The sequence below is a fragment of the Lissotriton vulgaris genome, chromosome 6 (assembly GCF_964263255.1).
Source record: "Lissotriton vulgaris chromosome 6, aLisVul1.2, whole genome shotgun sequence".
NCBI lineage: Eukaryota > Metazoa > Chordata > Amphibia > Caudata > Salamandridae > Lissotriton > Lissotriton vulgaris.
Genome location: NC_141694.1, coordinates 1,264,502,956 through 1,264,524,090, shown reverse-complemented (window position 1 = coordinate 1,264,524,090; position 21,135 = coordinate 1,264,502,956). Strand labels below are relative to the sequence as shown.

Genomic DNA, 21,135 nt, shown 5'->3' with positions numbered 1-21,135 from the left:
TATCTGTCTATAATGTATATATTTTCTTTGGGGAGAAAAAACAAAGAATAAAGTGATATTATTGGTAGGTGAACATCTCAGTAACAACATTAATGTTTTGAATTTAAAAAAAAACGAAATTCACTAGTGATAGTTAACAGAGCTAACTGTAATTTGCATCCACGACATGCACTGCTTATGATCTTACACATTACATCACTCATGACATTCTATGACATCACTGATGATGACGTCTCAAATTACATCATTGATTACATCACTGATGTGGGCTCCCCAGGACACAGCAAGCGAGCCGGCCCCAGGGTATAGGGACTCCTGGGTCAATAAAGCTCAGGGAGGGGGGCCATGTGTATCCTCCTCCCTTCTTGTTAACTTAGCAGCTCTGGGGGATGGGGTCCCAAGGGCCTTTTCAAGACGGGCAGGAGGCCTTGCGGCCCCCTTACCCTTTCTGGTGAATTTCATTCCTTAATTAAATCATCCCCGAATCCTGTAATTGATGACAGGAACATTTTTCTGATGTTGTTGGCAGCCAACCATAGCGCTTGAGCAAATGGACCCAAGGTGAAAAAAGCTCCCTGGATCAATCAGAACGCTCCACTTTTAAATTGGCACTCCCGTGAGAGTCTCTCGAGCCACTCCCGGACTCAAGCTTCCAGATAAACAGTTTTTTTGCACCTTCATTTCTCAAAAACTACTGAACAGCAGTACATCAAATCAGAAGAAGCAAAATCTGCGTACCAAGATTGAGCTTCCTGCTAGATTTGCTGTAATTCAGTTTATCAGTTTTTGCTGTAGCCCTGCCTAAAAAAGTCTATGCATGGGGATTTTATGTTTTGGGACCCCACCTTTTTTTTCAGCCCCTGCTTGACAGATCATCCCGAAACTTTCCATACACAAAGTAGGCATGAAAGAGCACTTGTTTTGGAAAGTTTTGTGGCGATTCTTCAAACGGTGCTAAAGCTATTAGGATCACAACAAACTCATCTCCTATGGAAACGCTGGCCTACCTATAACTACCCAGAGGTGTCTGCCACTAGGAGGGGTGTGGGCAAGTGTGTGTGTCTCACCAGGGTACGTATATGTGGAGTGAGGCATAGAAAATGTATAAAAACTTAGCTCTCGATATTTTGACCTTCAATATTATTGTAATGACTTTGAGATTGTATCCCACCGATATTCGGGATTTAATATTCCCAGCTGCAATACGCACTGAGTATGTAGCTGCTGCAGATAATGACTAAAGTGGCATTGTCCATCTTATGTCTTCCATTGCAATTGTTCTCTTCTCCAACTCGGAGAGGTTTGTAAACTTGAAATTTAACGTTTTATTCTTCATACTTTCATTTATTACATTTCTATTTTAAACATGAACTGGACTTCTGGCTCTCCAATTTGAATTTTATTTCAATTGGACTTGCCCTGTCCTTTTTTCATTTCGTGATCATGACATTTATTTACTGTTTTACCTCCTGTATGTATATAAATTGTTGTGGGTGAAACCGCTATAACAAATTGAATCAATAAATGCATTTAAAACTGTTGACACCCATAGTTAAGATATAGCTTTTAGAATTTTTGTATAAAATCTTGTCTTCAACAATCATACTCAGTTATTGGTGTAATTTACCAAATATACTGTTATGGTTACTAAATAAGAAACAAATCCAATCTTATGCGACCCATTCAACCATTGCAGATGCTGTGTACATTACAGAGCGAGGTGTTCTGTTTACATTGTCAAATAAATAAAATACAAAAACAACAACACTTCAAAGGCTTAGAATAGCAGGAGCACACTACAAAGACCAAAAACCCTTTGCCAACTATTAAAAGTCAGAAAGGTACCCACATAGGCTTATGCCTTCAGTCAAACTACATTTCTGACTTTTATGAAATTCAGAACGAGTTCCAGGAGTAAACACGACAGTTTGTGACAGGTGCAGGATCCCAAAGGTTCTCATGGGTCTAAGCATTTAGGCATACAGAAATATATAGGTAAACATAGCCACATGTGGAAATGAAACATAAAAGTGAATTTGTGTTTTTAAACTTATTTTTATTTCCCCACTGGAGCAATACTTTTTCCAATCATAGAAACCTCTAGACCTATACCCTACGAACTTTGAGTGTGTTTCTTTCTAATTCTCACTCACTAAACACATTTGCTCCTATCATACACAGTAAGCATCTACAAGCCTATTAAGAGTGCAAATTGTCTGCTAAAACAGGGTACTGCCACAAATGTGAGGTGTGTGCATGTTTGACACCCTGTACAGGCAGAATCATCATAGAAACCGTCAAACAAACACCCAATAAAAGATTTGATCACTTAGAAATATTTTTTTCACGTTCAAATTGTATGTGAAAAGACGACATTTGAGGCTGCATTCACAAAATCATTTGTCAGCATGAAAGAGAAACTGCTTCAGATATGTAACGCCTCAAAAATAATATTTCTATCGTCCAGCCCTGACGTCCAGGGCCTACTTGAACCTCAACCCAACCACAACATAATTCCTGTTTTTTTAACTTTGAACCTCACATTTCACTGAATGCCAAGCCTGTTGAATTCTCCCTGGACACCAAGCTCACGCTCAAAGAACAAATTGCTAAAGAAATAAAGACAGCCTAGTACCAGCTCCCTCGTCTAAAGAAAGAGAAAACATTTCTCCCACAAAGAGATTTCAGAACTGCTGATCAAGCCCTCATACTCTCACACTTGCATGGAGATAACTCCCGCCCCATGGCCTCCAACAGTCAAGACTGGCACCCCTTAAAGGCATTCTACATGCCTCATCTACAGCCTGAAGAAATATCACCACATTATCCCAATCCTAATGTAACTCCATTGACTACCTTCAGAAGCACTGCACCACTTCTGTCGGACGCTGGGGTTAGCGCTCCAGTCCTCGGCGCCACCATCAGCATTTAGGGCTTACAGACCACGCACGGGCAGCGAACGCGCGCAGCGGACGCTCGCAGCAGGGCGCCGGCGTTGCGCGGAAGGCCCGCCAAAGGCAAGCCCGTCTGCGCCTGGACCGTGTCCAGGGCATACCCCCTAGTCAGCAGCGCTTAGCTCCAAAGAAATCCTACTCAGGTATGGAACTTCTACAACTATGCCCAACAGCAAACCGACTTTGCACACAGTTCATATTAGATGGCCCGCTTAAAGTGGAAACGAAAACCTGCACTCACTGTCACTTTAAACCAGTCACTGACCCAAAGCCTGAAACCAACTACATCCTCAATATTAACAACAAAAGGAGAATCAATATAGCAGCTGCTCTCATAAATGCCGGCTCGTTGGGCAAACATAAAGAGGAGATTGCAGACTTTATCACTGACCACAAAATAGATCTTCTGTTTATTACAGAAACATGGACTGATCTGGCTTCTGAACCAGACCTGAATGTGGCTACCCCTGAGGGCTACAACATTGTAAGACCGGACCGATTAGACAAAAAAGGGGGCGGGTTAGCAATAATCTCTCGCAGTAATTTCCCTGCTACAATACTTCATGTCCCACTGACAACTTGTGAAGCAATATACTTTACCATCTCATTGACCCACTCCCAAATCTTCAAGGGCATTTTATTCTATCGACCCCCGGTAACCAAGATGTAATTTCTGACCACATTTAGTGAGGTGTTGGAGTCCATAGCAGCTGAACGCACCCTCACAATTGTAGGTGACTTCAACTTTCACTAAGAAAATTTACATGACAAGCAACTAGATTCATGAAGCATTTTTGCGGGCGCAAACGGTGCGAATCGCAGAATTCGGCTGTTTGCGCCCGCAAAAATGGCATTTGAAATTCATCATTGGGTCATGTACTCGCAATTTGAGGAATCGCAAAAAAATGCGATTTTTTCAAATTGCGATCGCATTTAAGGAATCTCAATTTGAGATTCCTTAAATGCTATTCATGACCCAATAAATAATTGCAAATTCGCTATTTTTTCCCGCTATTTACCGCGAAGTCCGACTTTGTGGTAAATAGCGAAAACTGAGAAAAATGCTCTTTTGTGCATTTTTCTCAGTTGTATGTTACACACACATAGGTCCTTTGGACATGTGTGTGCGCAACACCTGTGTAAATTTGCATTTCAGGGGTGCTACAGGGTGTCCTTTGGACACCCTTGGCACCCTTGAAATCGTTCCTATGGGCCTAGGCCCATAGGAATGAATGGGGAGTTATTCCTTATTTGCGATTAGCAATTTGCTAATCGCAAATAAGGAATGTGTAGGAATCGCAATTTATTTTGCGATTCCTACATGAATCCCATTTTGCAAGTCCTTAATAACGATTCCTTAATAATCGCTATTAAGGACTCGCAAAACAGCTCTTTCATTAATCTAGCTGAAGGACACTAAAACTTTATTATCAGATCTTGAGTCGCTAGGTCTATCACAGCTAGTTTCGGACAGCACCTATGAGGCCGATCATACTCTGGACGGTCTATTCTCCAATTCCAAAAACATCTCCATAAAATAAATCCTACCCATAGCATGGTCTGATCACCATGCTGTTATATTTTATATACTACCTGATATCTATCTACCTACCAATACTTCCGCAAATGGAATGGTTGCATTTAAGGCTTGGAAAAAGTTAGATAATCAACAGCTAACTACACATCTGTCCTCCACTCAACCTGAGGTCTCAGATGACCCAAATATAGCCTCAACAGCCTATACTAACTGGCTCCTTAATGCCATGAACGAGCTAGTGCCTACTAAAATGATATCTAAAAATCAAAGCTCTCCATCTGCCCCCTGGTTCACTGATGCACTTATAGAACAACAGCAAAAATGCAGGAATCAGGAAAGAAACTGGGAAAAATTGTACACCAATGAAGGAAAACTTTTATACAAGAATGAACTAGCGAAATATAAAGCAATGATCATTCAAGAAAAAAGTATGTACTTTACCGCGCAGATCGAACTTGCTAAAAATTCAAATAAACAACTTGTTCAAGTAGTAACCAAGATATCACAACAAGCACCACAACCACCCCTGCACCATCACAAACACTGTGCAATTCTTTAGCAGACTATTTCTACGACAAAGTGAATAACATCTACTCCAACTTTTCTGCCCAAAGAAAACTGTCTGCTCAATCCTCATTTCCTAACCTTCCGGAGCCTCTCTAAGTGCAATTTCATAAAGTCAGCATAGCCCAAGTGATTAATGCTATGACCTCCATCAAATTTGACTCAGCTAATGATCCTTGTCCACCAGCTGTTCTTGCCCCAGTTACTGAAATTATAGACCCTGTACTTACAGAGATATGTAACTAAATGTTTTTCTCTGGTACATATCCGATCATCTGGAAAAATACCATACTTAAACCTCTATTGAAAAAATCCTATATGGATCCAGAGGATAACGAAAACTACAGGCCCATTGCTAGTTTGCCTTTCCCGGCCAAAGTGATTGAAAAACTAATGAACAATCAAATCTCTAAGTTCATAGAGGATCATCACCGACTAGACGATACCCAATTTGGATTCCATAAAAGTCATAGTACCGAGACTGCGCTGATCAAGGAAATAAGATCCATCCTTGACCAGGGAGGGACCGCAGTTCTTATTCTGCAGGACCTCTCCGCCGCATTAGACACGGTCGATCATAACATCCTGATCGACCGTGTCACTGCAATGGGCATTCAGGACAAAGCAAGAGACCTGCTGTCTTCCTTTCTCACCAACTGGACCCAGACTGTAACACTGGGCAACTTCCATTTCTGCCCAGATGACATTACCATGCGGTGTCCCACAGGGCTCATCCCTAAGTCCGACGCTTTTTAATATCTATGTATCAGACTTAGCCAGAGTCATCAAGGCACATGAGATGGGCCTAACATTGTACGTTAATGACACACAGCTGGTGCTCGCCATAAAGAACAACGGAGAAAGGGTGGCAGCCAGCTTCCAAAAAGGCATGCTGGCCATCAGTAGTTGGATGGCCAGCAATTGTCTCAAATTTAACTCCGAAAAAACGGAGGTCATGATTTTTGGTAAGCTTTCTCCCATCTGGTCTAGCTCCTGGTGGCCATCAGATCTTGGTCCCCCCCAAACCCCGTCTCCAAAGTCAAGAATTTGGGCGTAATCTTCGACGACAAACTGACTTTGGCATTCCCATGGGAATGCAATCGTCTCTTCGTCCTTTCACAAACTCAGAATAATCAAAAAGATCCTTCCATATCTCCCTCTCAACGCAGGAAGGACTTTGGTCGGTGCTTTGGTGATATCATCCTTGGATTATTCTAACAGACTCTTCTCTAATGTTCAAAAAAGGGTTATTCAAATATTGCAATCTGTGCAGAATGCAGCAGCTAGAATGCTGTCAGGAACCCCCAAATTCAAGCCCATCGCACATGTAATCAAAAGTTACCACTGGCTCCCTGTGAGGAACTGAATTAAATGTAAGGCATTGTGTATTGCCTATAAAGCCTCTCGAAATTTAGGTCCTCAGTTCAGTACCGCAGACCAAAACTGCCTCATGGGGCGATCAGCGCTTTGTTGTCTCGGTCACAAAACTGTGGAACTCTCTCCCGTTGGAGATCAGATCATGTCATACCTTGTTGGCCTTCAGAAGAAAAATAAAGACCTGGCTGTTTAATCAATAATTCTGCTTTTCTTCCTGCCACGTTCGCAGCGCCGAGAAGCCTCTGGGCATTTGCGCGCTTTATAAGTTTAAAAAATAAATAAATACATTTGTAAGCATACACCACCTTCAAATCCAGTGGAATCATTTACAACACCCTAACAACCAGCACCCTCACTTATCTAGCAGAGAAACTCATCATCTGTGGTGGTTCTTGCCACACCCACAGACATGATACCATCAGACTGCAGTCTAAGAAGTCTAGAAATGCTCTGCTGCACTGAAAATGGTATTGTTGTCCTCCCTTCCATGTTTGTGTATCTCCATAAATGGCTAGAAAAGTGTCTCCCTCTTCATTGGTGCAGATGGTATGTTAGAGTTGTGGCAATACAATGTATAAGCCTTGAAGCGTGTGTAGAAATCCACGGGAGGCAAGGTTGTTGATTGAAGATGTTTTATTTAAGTAAGCAGTACAGGTACAAACATCAGATCATGTTGTGGTCTAGGCCAGAGTGATCAGCCTGTGGAATGCACTCTGAGAACACAACAGGATTCCAAGAATCCATGGAAACAGAACTTAAGCAATAGACATAAGTAGAAATGCAATTTATAGAGAGATGAAACACATAGAATACTACATCACCTCCTCTTCTCAAAAGAACAAAATAAAAAAAAAAAAAAAAACAAAGTAAACAAGAGAGAAACAAACAGAAACAGAAATATTACTCTCTAAACCTCAAAGGTCTATTAACAATGCGAGAACTCTTCCTGACACTGAAATCGGTGGCAGAAGCCTTCGTGGGAAAGAAATTAGTGGATTTTTTATAGACATCTGAAATTGAAGATGATTTTGTGACAACAGAAGTGTTACTAACAACCTTAGCAACTCTGTTGAGATTCCACCAGAAACCTCCCTCAACTTGTACAGCATTTCCCACAATCTTAACCACTTTTACAGGAGGCCCAAACTTGCCTTCCCCTTTACTGACATGGACAGACTTCCTAATCCTCACACAGTCTCCAACCTCCAAAACGCTCTCTTTTGCACCTCTCCTTACATCAAAATTTTCCTTTTGCTTGGACTGGGCATGCAGAACATTACTCTTTACAATAGACATGAGACTCGAAACATCAGAACTAGACTTCATCCACTTAGACATCCATCCAGGACAAAACGAAGTGTTAGGCTTTCGGCCTATCATTAATTCAAAAGGAGAGATCTTAGTGGAGGAGTGAGGAGTGGTCCTATAAAACCAAATCATGCTCTTCAACGCTTTGCTGACCTCAACATTACTACTTTTAGCCCACTTCACAGTCACCAATAACTCTGTTCATCCTTTCGACAAGACCATTCCCTTGAGGATGATAAAGTGAACTCTTGACATGCTTAACACCTGAATTGGATAAAAAATCAACGAACTCATGACTCACAAATTGCTTCCCATTGTCGGAAACTAACACTTCAGGAAAATCTTCCCTACTCCAAACATCACACAAGAATTCAATAATACTTTTAGAATCAGCATCTTTTATAAACTTATATTCTGGCCACTTGGAGGCATAATCAACCAAGACTAAAATGAACTTGGAAGAGCCACTCAGCACAGAATAAGGTCCCATGATATCAATACCCAGTTTAGCCCAAGGACGATCCCGGCACTCAACCGGCATAAGAGGAGGAACCCAAGTCTTGAGACTCTTATCTGAAGATTTACAGATACAACAGTCCGCAACAAAAAGATCAATATCCGAATCCATTGCGGGCCACCAGAACATTTCACGAATTCTACGTTTAGTAAGTGAACAACCCAGATGACCCTCATGAGCCTTCACAATGATATCTTTATTAAACGCAAAGGGAGGAATAATCTTATCATTGCAAAGTAAAATACCATCTTCGATGGAGATCTCATGGCCAACCTTAGAATAGGGTTGAAGAGAAGAGGACAAGACCTTCTCACGCGGCCAACCCAACTTAACAAAATTACAAACATCCTGAAGAACACTATCTTGTTCAAAAGCTTTTCTCCACTCCGCTTCAGAACAAACTTGTAGTTCAGGGATGTCTACACAGGCAACTAAACAATCATCACAGTCTTCTTCAATGAGATTGGAAAAGGAGATGTCAACATCATCATCGCACACAGGAGGCGGAAACCGGGACAAAAAATCTGCCCTTACATTTTTCCCACCAGCAATATACACAACATCAAAATGAAACTGCAAAAGCCTGGTCACCATCCTCAAAATCCTAGGTGTGCAACATTTAGTAATACCACCACCCAAGATGTTAACCAAAGGTTTGTGATCGGTTTGAAGTAAGAAACGCTTTCCCCAAATGAACGGTCTAAACTTCTCAATGGCCCATGTACATGCCAAAAGCTCCTTTTCTATTACGGAGTATTGAATCTCAGCAGATCTCAAAACCCTGGATGCAAAACTGATAGTTCTTTCAACTCCACCCTCACTTTGCGTTAATGTAGCACCAAGACCAACATGACTTGCATCAACAGTCAAACAGCACGGCAAAGCAGGGTCATGGTTTAACGACAGAATCAGACGTCAGAGACAGTTTCACTTCTTCAAAAGCCTTAACGCATTCTTCACACCAAACAAACTTCACTCCCTTTTTCAACAGGTTACTAATAGGACGTACGATGGTCGCATAATGGGGAATAAACCTGGAGTAGTATTCACAAATACCTAGAAGAGACTTAACCCCAGTCTTGTCAGACGGGATTGGAGCATTAGAAATGGCATCCAAAAGTCCAGGTCTAGGCTTTATTCCATCTTGTGTCAAAATGTAACCAAGATACTCAACTTCAGTACACATAAACTTACACTTCTCCAATTTCAGGACTACACCATGATCTTAAAACAAACTCAGAACATTATCAAGGACAGAATCATGAGAAGAAACATCCTTGCCAAAAATCAAAACATCATCTTGAAAGACTGTCACTCCCTTAACACCTTCCAAGATATTACTCATAACTCTCTAAAAAACCGACGCGGCCGAAGCTAGGCCAAAAGGCATACGTCGATACTGAAAGGTGCCCAAGGGAGAGATGAAAGCAGTCAAGTGACGGGAATCAGGATGTAACTCGACCTGGTGGTAGGCACTAGCTAAATCTAGTTTGGTGAAAAACTTTGCTCCTTTGGTAGCTGCAAAAAGATCATTAATCCGGGGAAGAGGATAAGAATCGACCCAGATAACTTTGTTGACAGAGCGAAGGTCAACACAGACCCTAAGTTTACCATCCCTCTTCCGAGCTACAACTAAAGGCGAAAGCCAAAGGGAAGACTCTGCAGGTTCTATCACACCATTCTCACACAACATCTCAAGTTCCTTCTTCAAATCATCTCTGACACTGAAGGGTACACCACGAAGCTTATGTTTAACAGGTGTTGACCCCTCTTTAACAATAATCTTGTGTTTGAACCCTTTTATTTTACCCAACCTGGAACTAAAAACAGAAGGAAACTTGCATTTAAGCATTTGTAAATAATCAGAACAGGTAGCAATAAAAACGTGTTCCTTTGCACCAGGCTTAAGTGTCATACCGAAGAGACCTTGATGGAACCAACCCAAAATATTGAGCCCTTTAATCGCAACATAGATTTTCCCTCTTATCTTTCTCCCCTGAAAACATAAAATGTCCTCAAAAAAACCAAGGAGATTAATTTTTCTTCCTTCGTAGGACACAGGAGCACGGTCTGGAGGAAGAAGAGGTTGTTCATCATTCCATGTATTGTCAAAAAAGTTCTTTATCTATCATAGTGATCTTTGCACCTGAGTCGACCAGAAGTTTCAAAATCTTATCGCCAACAGCAACATCAATAATAGGGTCGACACAAGAGTCAGGATCACCTTCAATGATAGACCCCTCGGAACAATCAGCGACAACACCAATAGTTGTTTCTGATTCTAAGGAAGAATCAGAATCAACAACACCAACAACAGGTTTATGGAAATTATTCTTGTTTTTGAACTTTAAACAAACTTTTGCAAAGTGTCCAACTTTTTTGCAGTAGTTGCAAACAGCACTAGAAGCAGGACAAGGAGATCCCTTTTTGTGTTGCGGATTACCACACCTTATACACATTTGAGAATAAGAAGAAGATTCTGACTTATTCAAAACCTTCCCTTTAGTAAAGTTAGAGAAGGATCTCTTTTTGTTGACTTTAGAAGAAGAATTCAAACTTAAAGCGTTTATAGGTTCAATTACTTTGTCTTCTAATTCCTTGAGAGAAACCATGGACGTTTCTACGCTCTTAGCTAACTTAATAGTGTCATCTAGAGAAGGATCACTCATGGCTAACAATTTCTGCCTAATGTTTTTATCCTTACAATGACAAACAAATTGATCCCTGATAAGCTGTTCATTAAAATTTTCAAATTTACATTCAGATGCTAATCTCCGCAAGATAGAAATGTAAGTATCAATATCTTCCGAATCGGTTTGTTTTCTCTTAAAGAAAGTATGTCTACGAACCATTAAATTAGGCTGTTTATCAAAACGAGTCTTAAGTTTCTGTACAGTGTCACTGTAATCATCAGACACAACACCTTCAATAATAGGTAAATCTGGGAGATGCTTAAAAACAAACCTCCCCTCAAAGCCTACGAATGTAAAAGAAGGCACTTTTTTCTTTCAGGGCGAAATCTAGATGCTCCAATCGCTCCTAAATAATTTTCGAATGCATCATGCCAAAATATTCCACCTAAATGGAGGTTCACCAGGAGTTTCTAAAAAAGGTGGAGGTGGATTAACAGATTGCAAGGTAGACATAACTTTACTATAAGTAAATAAAAGAATGTAACAGAAAAGCTGTAAATGAGTTCGTTAAGAACTTGAAGCTTGAAATTATATACAAAAAAATAAACACTTTTCACACCTGCTGTAACAAAAGCAATGTAAAATGAAATGTATATAACAAAATGAAAGCTGTGCGCACCAGCGGTGAGCAGATGGTCAAAAAGGAAATGTGTGCAACAATGATGAGAAGTTGGTAACCAATGCGTAGTGACTTGAAGCTGGAAGCTGTGCGCATCAGCGGTGAGCAGGTTGACAAAATGCGCTGTATTGTGGAAACAAAACGTGAGCTGTGCGCATCAGCGAAAAACAGGGAGAATTCGTCACTAAGTAACGTTGACGTCACAAAATGTGAGCTGTGTGCATCAGCGATGAGCACGGAGAATTCGTTGCTGGGCAACGTGGACGTTACAAAGTACAGTAGTCAGTAGCCAATCGGAACTGCCAAACTTTCATCCAGTAGAAAGACAGTACACAGCAGCGTGAAGATGTGCTCTTATCCAATGAAAAGAAAGCATACAGGAAAGTGATGACGCGCACAGAGCAACGTGAAGATGGACGACGCACTCCTCAGAGAACAAGAATGTCAGAGATCGGAGACTCGGACACAGAAGGTAAGGCTCGAGGAGGCCCGAACTGCATAGAGTAGTATTATTTAAAAGATACAGTCAACGGTCGAGACAAAATGGAGAGGCCCCAAATGTCACAAATAAAACTGCAAAAACTTGAAAAAGTCTCAAAAGCAAACTCCGAGGAGAAGTTGAAGGATCCCACTTTCAGGCAGAAATACATAAGGTCAAACACACGGACAAGAACATGAATGTCTTACAGTTTTGACGATGTCTTGATGTTGACGAAGTCAGCAGAAGGATGTTTTTTGCCGATGTCTCGCTGTTGACAATGTCAGTGCGAGATAGTACTTTGCAGAGTTTAGGAAACACAGAGTCAGAGTGACTTTTGATGGAAAACAGAGCTCTCTCCCTCTTCTTGAAAGAAAACAACTTTGCGGGTCCCAAGGAGATCACAGATGATGAGCACACATCGTCGCCAGTAAAATTATGTAGAAATCCACGGGAGGCAAGGTTGTTGATTGAAGATGTTTTATTTAAGTAAGCAGTACAGGTACAAACATCAGATCATGTCGTGTTCTAGGCCAGAGTGATCAGCCTGTGGAATGCACTCTGAGAACACAACAGGATTCCAAGAATCCATGGAAACAGAACTTAAGCAATAAACATAAGTAGAAATGCAATTTATAGAGAGATGAAACACATAGAATACTACAGCGTGCTAGGGTTGCAATGTAAGAAAAAACCTATTGCTCTAATACCACTCCACCTAACAGGGACTGCCGGCTCATACTAAAGAATTCCATGAATATTATAAAGAAGTTGAGTTCTATCTGTTGACTGAGGGAGCTACTGGGAATCAGCAGGAGTTGAGTCCCAGTTGTGTCATGTACAGTGACATTTTGATAGGGGACAGATAATTCTGTATTTGACCTTTGATTGACTAGCTAAGCATATGCTCTATGTTGTCTGTGCAGTCCTTGGACTCATGCTTACCAATGTCACTGGATTGGTTGGTTGGGAGCCTCACTTACCCCTTTACCTGGGGTGTGTGCCCAGCTCTTTCACTGGATAAGCCAGCTCAGATTACATTGCTCTTCGCTGCATATGTGGTTACTTGGTCTGGGTGGCGTGGAGGGTGTTTATCATTCAACACACCTGACATCAGCTACCGCCCTAGCACTGCGTGACGAGTGACCAGGTGTGGCTCAAGCCAGTGCTGGTAGTGCTGCTACTCTTCTGCCTCATGGTTTTCTCTGGGGTCTTGACTGCTGTCTCTGTTCTCATCCACGGCAGTTCAAGTAAAGCCATGGAATCTAAAACAATGCCATTGTTCATGAGAGTTTTTTTCGACAAAAGAGGGCAACCCGTTATTCCCTTGAGGGCTTAGGTAAATACAGTATATTAGGTAAGAATATAAATAAGGGATTTATTCAAACACAAGTGTTTATACTCAAATTTGTAAATCATTCAGTATGCCAAAATTTGACATAATAACTCAATTGGAAGTTATTTTGAAGTAAACTCAAACTGAAAAGAATTTCAAAAGCCAGTGTATATATTCATAATTTTTATACTGAAATAAATACATCTTCACATACACAATAACAGGGATTCCACAAAAATAATTCTCATGACACATTTGACAATGAATGTTCTAGATTGCACACTAATTTGAGAACCATATCACAATGTATCTGATATCCACTTCCTAATGTAAATACATTTGGCCTGTCAAATAAAAGATACTAGGCTCTAAATAGCAGATTTTAGCAATGACTAGTAAAGAAGCTGGATAGTGTATTAACGTTTCAGTCTCTGTCGTTACATATCAGTGAGAGCATCTCCCGGGCTGTGGATATTTCAAGATGATAAAGTACCCCTCCTATAAATTATTCATGAAATAAACATAATTAAAATAATCCAAAAGTTAGATAAGGAACATACACCTGCAGTGAAATAGACAACCAACAGCCAAGATAAAAAGTCCTACTTATGTCATTGCCTTAGAAGATATAACATTTAATATGATAGTATTTACATGAAAGGAGTATAAGTGAAGACCATAAAGTGTTACATCTATTGTGCTGATAAATATTCATAATAGTCAAAAGGCTGCTCACTCTTTTGGCCTAAGAGGGAAGAGCAGACTGTGACTGTAAGTGAGTGCTAAAAATGTAGTCACGCAGTTTGCTGCCCTAAAAGGATTCAAGTAACAACAACATTGAATTGTGCAATAATAGATTATTTTCTATACAGAGTATACCCTAAAATACTTATATGACAAATCGTAATTTAGATTGTGTTTTTTTCTCTGTCTTTTAAATTATTAAATAAAAGATGTCCGTCTGGGGAACAATTCTAAGTATTACGAAGTAGAGCTTCAGTATATCAAAGAGACACCATAGCATTTATTTTTGAAGTTTATACATGTTTAATTATATAGGATTATTAGGGTAAGGCGTTACCTGGACTATGCATTATTACACAAGATTATTGTCTGTGTGGGGCTCAATATTCGATTTATCTCATTAATATCCTTAAGTGTTACAAACGCGAGTCAATAATAGAGAGAGTGGCCACAGCTATCTTGCAACCACCTTGTTAAAAGTGCAGTTTAAGAGGAAGAGAGACTAAGTAATCTTGTCTTATTCAGTGGAATATCGTGTTGGAAGCATACAACGTTTCAAGTCACCTAATCGGTTAAACTAATACGCACTGATGTTGTTTGAAAGGAAATAGAACACTTCCATTTTACCATTTTAGTTTGAAATTGTTTTTATTGATGGCTTATAGTGCAGAGAACAATGTTGAGGTGCCTAGAACCAAGTGGGCCGGCCAAGCATAGACATGATAGGCAAATCAAGATACAATGTGAGTATGAATACCGAATGTTAAACACAGCAAGCCGCCTACAACCCAACAAGGCCGGCAGCGTCTGAAGGAATGCATTATACAATACCCTGTGTTGAAGGCTATCTATAGAGCAGGTGATAGACAAAGCTTCTCTTGAGCTGTGAAAGGAGCCCTTAATGGCTGCAGGCACTATGGGATAAGCCACTGATAAATCATAAACAGAACAACAACAAAAAACCTAAAATCTACAAAAAAAAAACATTTGAGCCCTCCCCCACCCCGTCTCCTCAGTGAGCTAACCCAAAAAAGCGGAAGGGGAACCGGCAGCTCGTGATCCGGGGTGTGGCTCGAGGTCTATCGCCAAGGGAAATGGAAAGGGACGCATGCCGCGAGCTCTCATGCGCCATTTGTCTCCCCCTAAGCGAGCGCAGAGGAAAGGTGATTGCGTTTGGAAGGCCTAAAAGTGTGTACGCCGGGAGCCGGGGGATGAAGGTATCAAAAGCAGTGTCAATATCATCCAGGATCTGTTCCCAATAGTGGGTCAAGGTGGGGCAATGCCAAAGCAAATGAATCAGTGTCCCCGGACTACCGCATCCCCACCAGCAGAGGCCATCGCACTGGGGTTGACATCTAGCAAACCTGTCAGGGGTATGATACCTTGATCTTAAAGGCAGTTTCCGTGTGGCTCGAGGAAAACGTTGTAGAAAATGTCCTCCCACTCCTTGTCTGATAGCTTGCGTTCTAGTTCAACCTCCCATCGCTTCTGACCCGTAGTGCGAAGGCGAGGGAGGGCGGAGGAGTGGAAGGAGCACATTTCAGAGATAAGGTGTTTGTCGTCTTCTTGGACATTAGCCCTTTCTAGAATGGTAACAACGACGAAATGCTATGGAGCATCGCAGGGTCAGGGATCCATTGGGTCATTTGGGAGTGCAAGTACAGATCGGTTGCGGGCAGGTTGTAGTCCGATTGAAGTTCCTTGAAGGGGATAAGACCTCTGAGGTCGAAGAGGTGCCCCAGTCGTTTACAACCCCCTTCAATCCATCGTTATTCACCCCGGGTTGAAAAGCTGGGTTCATGAAAAGCGGCATCATGGGGGAGGGAAATATGGCCAGGTTTGCCTTACGGGAGACCGTATCCCACGCCAGCAGTGTTGGGCGCGTAACAGGAGAGGAGTAAAGGCCCCAGGCACAATCCGGTCTTGGCAGCCAAGCGTCGCGCCAAATGTGGTGGCCTCATGGCCTGTTACCGTCTGGTCCATGAAGACCCAATATTTCTCAGTCATAGGGCGGTTCCACTCCACCAAGAAGCGTAATTGCGAAGCGTGGAAGTATTGTGTAGGATTAGGGAAGGCTAGGCCACCATATTTTTTAATGCGTTGAAGCTGAGTTTTCCGCAGACGCGGTTGGTGCCCCAGACAATTTCCTCAATAGCCAACTGCATGTGTTGCTGGGTGTGCGTGGGGGGGTTCCAGTGGCAGCATTTGGAATAAATACAGAGCCCGTGGAAGCACGTTCATTTTTACCGCAGCCAGTCTCCCAAACCAAGTCAGAGGACGGCGGCGCCAACGAGTCATATCCGCGCGAATCCGTTTCAAAAGGGTCGAATAATTAAACTCTGCTGTCTGTGCCAAGCTTCTGTGGAGGACCAGCCCCAGGTAGGTGATGTCTTCTGTCACCCACTCAAAGGTAAAGCTATTGCGGAGTACCCTCACCATCTGCGGAGCGGCAGTGAGATTGAGTACTTGTGGTTTCATCATGTTGATTTTAAAGCCGGAGAACCGACTAAACAACTGAAGGTTATCCACAATAGCTGGCAGAGAGGTCAGCGGGTGTGCCACCGAAAAGATGAGGTCGTCTGCATATAAGCTAATAAGTGGTGGACGAGGCCGAAAGGGATGCCTCGTGCAAGAGGGTTGTCGCAGAGTCGTTGGGCTAGTGGCTCCACATAGAGGGCAAAAAGTAGGGGCGAGAGGAAACAGCCCTGTCTTGTACTGCGCCCTACGTTAAAATGGCCAGAGAGGACTCTGTTAACCCGTACCGATGCCTGGGGCGCACTATAGATACTCCTGATCCAGTGCCGGAACCGCGGCCCCAGTCCAAAATGCTCTAGTGTTTCGAAGAGGTATGGCTAGTGTACACGGTCAAATGCCTTCTCCCAGTCAATTGCCAACAGAAGGGCTTCTTCTTTTGACTGGTGCACTTTATGGATCAGGTGACATATATGCTTGGTGTTGTCCCCACATTGTCCCCACATTGCTGTCCCAGGATGAAACCAGATTGGTCCAGGTCTACGAGACCTGGCATATGGGGGATAAGTCTGTGCGCTAAGATGCTAGAAAAAGTTTGGCGACTATGTTTAATAGTGAGATTGGACGATAGAAACTGCAAAGTTCCAGGCCTGTGCCCGGCTTGAGGATAAGCAAGATAGATACTTGCAGCATGGATGGGGTGAGGGACCCGATGTCTGCGAACGAGTTAAACAAGCGGGTTAACAACGGGGCAAGTTTGGTGCAATAAGTCTTCTAAAAAAGGGCACTAAAGCCATCAGGCTCTGGGGCCTTCTGTAACTTCAGTCTCACAATTGCAGAAATCACTTCTTCTATGCGGATGGGCGAGTCCAAGGCAGCGGACTCGACGGCCGGCAGAGGTGTCACTGCAGCGCCGCCGAGGTAGCGAGAGGGATCAGGGTGTAGGGAAGGATCAGCTGCATGGAGAGAGCTGTAAAAGGATCGAAATGTCAAGACTATATCGGCGACACCAGAGATAGATCCGCCACAACTATCGCGGAGAGTCGTCACCGTGTGGGCCTCTTGTTGGCTACGAAGGCAATGGGCTAGCATGCGGCCACCTTTGTTGGAGCCCACAAAGTATTTGTACTTTAGATGAACCACCACTTGTTCTGCTCGGTCTAGGTCTAGGCAACGGAGCTCGGGTCTCTCGCTCTCTAATTGCCGTCAAACTCAGGGGGGCGTCTGTGCGCTTGGACTCAAGCTCTTTTACTGATGCCTCTCGCTCAGCTCATTTCGTTTGTCTAGTTTTATTCTTGAAGGACGCCTTCACTATGAGAGCCCCACGCACCACCAGTGTAAGCAACTCCCAGACCACGGAGAGTGGCGGATCTTCTTGATTGTTAAGCGCTATATAGTCCAGAATGGTTTGTGTAATGTCCACCACTACGTCGGGAGATCTAAGCAGTGAGTCTTGCAGGTGCCATCTCGGTGCAGCAGCAGAGCGTTCAGAAGGGAGGTGTAGGGATAGAGTGATATGCACATGGTCAGAGAGAGCCCTAGCTTCGATAGTAGAACCCATAACCAGGGCCAGGCAGCTGGAGTAACTAGAAAATGGTCAAGCCGAGCATAGGTCTTATGCGCAGTCAAATAGTAAGAAAAGTCTCTTTCAATAGGGTGTAGGCAGCGTCAGGCATCCTGTGGTGTCCAATTTCCGTAAAGGGGCAACAGGCAATCGCGGCCCAGAGGGGGGCCTACCTCACCCTCCGGGGGGATCAATAACACCTGAGCAGCAGCCGAGGGCAAGAACCTCGCCTGTGTATCCAGAGTGTAGATAATGTGTTTTCTAGAGTGAAAGGCTCAAGGCTGCTTTCAGGATCTATGTCCAGGCAAAGACGGTCGGGACGCGCAGGAGCGCTGCCACCAGTGGGACAAGCCTGCGCCGCCGAGAAATTTGCACAAGGGTAAGCTCCTCCAGTGGTAGTGATATGCTGCAATGGCGGGCGCCCCTACCGCTTTGCAACTTGGCAGGCCACAAGCACTGAACTGGCCTCACTACAGGGAAAGCACACCTCTTGGGGAGAGAAAGCAGTGATGCGCCGGACGGGCAGGACTCGGCCCAGGAAGAGCCGTAGCAAGATGGTGGGTGCTCCCACCCCCAAGGCAGTCGCAAGGCATGGGCCGTGGGTGCCTATCCCCTCCCCTAAGCAGACCCGTGCCGGCAGACCCAGATGTCAGCAGGAGGGCCCTACTCAATATTCGGGATCACGGAGGCAGCCCCCAGCGCCAATCCCACCAGCAGGACAAGGCCGCTCCGTCGCGTAGTGTGCACGGGGGTAGGTTCTGCCGGTGGTACAGTCACTCCAAAATGGCAGGCGCCCCCACCGCTTCTTAAATCGGCTTGCCACAGGCTCTAGACTAGCCCCCCAGTGGGCCCACAACAGGGAAGCACACCCCGAGCGGATGTACGACGTTATAACGCGTACTTTTACAACGCGTGCCGTTACTACGCAACTTTTACAACACAAGTCGTTACAACCACTTGCGTTGGGGGGTGCTGGATAGTAAATATTTTAATTTACTATTCCAACTCCAGTCCCCGTGGATAGTAGGGAAGGAGTTGGATAGTAAATTAAATTATTTACTATCCTGGAGCGCCCCCCCAGCGCAAGTCGTTGTAACGACTTGCGTTGTAAAAGTTGCGTGGTAACAGTACCGCGTTGTAAAAGCTTTGCTGTAAAGGTTGTTCCCCAAAGAGAGCGGGCCAGGAGGAGCCGCAGTAAGGTGGCGGGCGCTCCCGCTCCCCAAGGTAGACGCGGGCGCGGATCCCCGCCCAGAACGGACCCGCGCAGGCAAACTCAGGTGACGGCTGGCCGGCTCTATTCTATGCCTGGGACCGCAGAAGCCGCCCCTCGTGATGATCTCACATCGGCAGGGCTCACCTTCAGTCAAAAAACCCAGTGGGAAGCAAGGCGGCGGTGGCGGGTACCCCGGGGAGGCAGTGCAGCAGCAGGAACCTGGAGCCCACGAAGGGCAGAAGTCCAGACAGTAGGGTCCCGGTCTGTCTGCTGGCCTCAGCGGGATGATCTGATGCAGGACCTAGGCCACATCGCTCCAGGCCTCTGCCGTTGATCTCCGGGCCGCACCTCGTGGTCAACAGGCCCGTGGTACAGCACAGCATGCAGCAGGTATGTAGCGGCCAGGACAACCGGAGGCAAGCACCACAGGTCAGGCGATTGTGACAGGAGTCTGCCGCCCGCCAAAGCTCTGGATGGAGTGCTGAAGTAAGGCTATAGATATCGGCGGGCCGGAGCGATCACTAGGCATGTCCTAAGTGGTCGCCATCTTGACCACGCCCCCATTTTACAAGGAGGTTATGATTAAGATCACATAGTTCGAGGATATTGTTATTTACCTTGTACTGTTAGCGTGAAAAGACTTCTCTCATAAGATGTAAAAGGAAAAAAGAATAAAATTCATTTGTTAGGTACACCAATTTGTGTAATAAAAAATGAAGGTGCTGATAGTTAGCCCTTGAATCATATTATGTTATTTTGATGGTGTGTGTTAGTGATTTCATGCATAATGTTTGTAGGTCAACTCAAACAATGCAGTTAAAAATTACTATGAGTTTTACTAACTTCCATTAAGAAACACAGAAATGGATAACACTTAGTCTTCATATAGCCATTTCAACAGCTTTTAGATACAGAAATACATTTATACCATGTCAAACATCCGGTATATCTTGATTCAGGTATTAACATCTGTAGGAAGGTGGATACCTGACTATGGTTACCCCAGATTTTTTGCCTAGTGTTTAGCTGGTTTTCGACTTAGTTGGCCTGGAATCCTGCTAATCAGGACCCCAGGCTATCTGCTCTCTCTTTAAAATGGACTCCATGTACCCTAGGTACATCTCCAATTGGGTACTGGGTCACCTTATGAGCCCCTGTACAGTGTACTATAGGTACCCAGGGCATACGTGCATCCAAGGCCTACCAGGGGCTGCAGCATGTATTATGCCACCCCTGGCTGGTCACCCAAATTGACACAACTGGCTGATCACTCAGCTGGGGCAAGGTGGGGTAATCACCCTTTGCTTTAGATATAGTATACCTATATCTAACCTTATATCTAGACACATACACACCTATAAGTCACTCCTATGGCAGGCCTTAACAATCCTGGAGGAAGAGAGCTTGGTTTTATGTGAGCTGGTGCTCTAGCATGAGCTGAGAATGTCTGCAGCTTTCGGAACCATGTCCTTATAGCTGTTCTAGGATATTGCCATACCATATACTCTTAAGTGCATTATGAACCTCCCGGTTAAATGCTAACTATGGTTTGGCTTTATCAAAACATGTCGAGTAAGGTGTCATACAATTTGGAATACTACCCCCACACCAGTCCTGGCGACGGGGGTAGCATTCCACCCTTCTAGAGGGAGAAGACATGTTGTTCCTACGTGGAGTGGTGTGGCTCACTGGTTAGAGGCAGCAGACCCGGGGGCGGAGGACCGCCCGGGACCAGGGTTCAATTCCCGACGTGGCAGGG

At 43.9% G+C, this 21,135-nt stretch overlaps 1 protein-coding gene across 2 annotated transcripts in view; it reads right to left on the bottom strand.

Annotated features, from left to right (window-relative positions):
* Positions 1 to 21,135, bottom strand: part of DDO (D-aspartate oxidase) — a 90,413-nt gene that overhangs the window by 51,796 nt on the left and 17,482 nt on the right. The window lies entirely within an intron of this gene.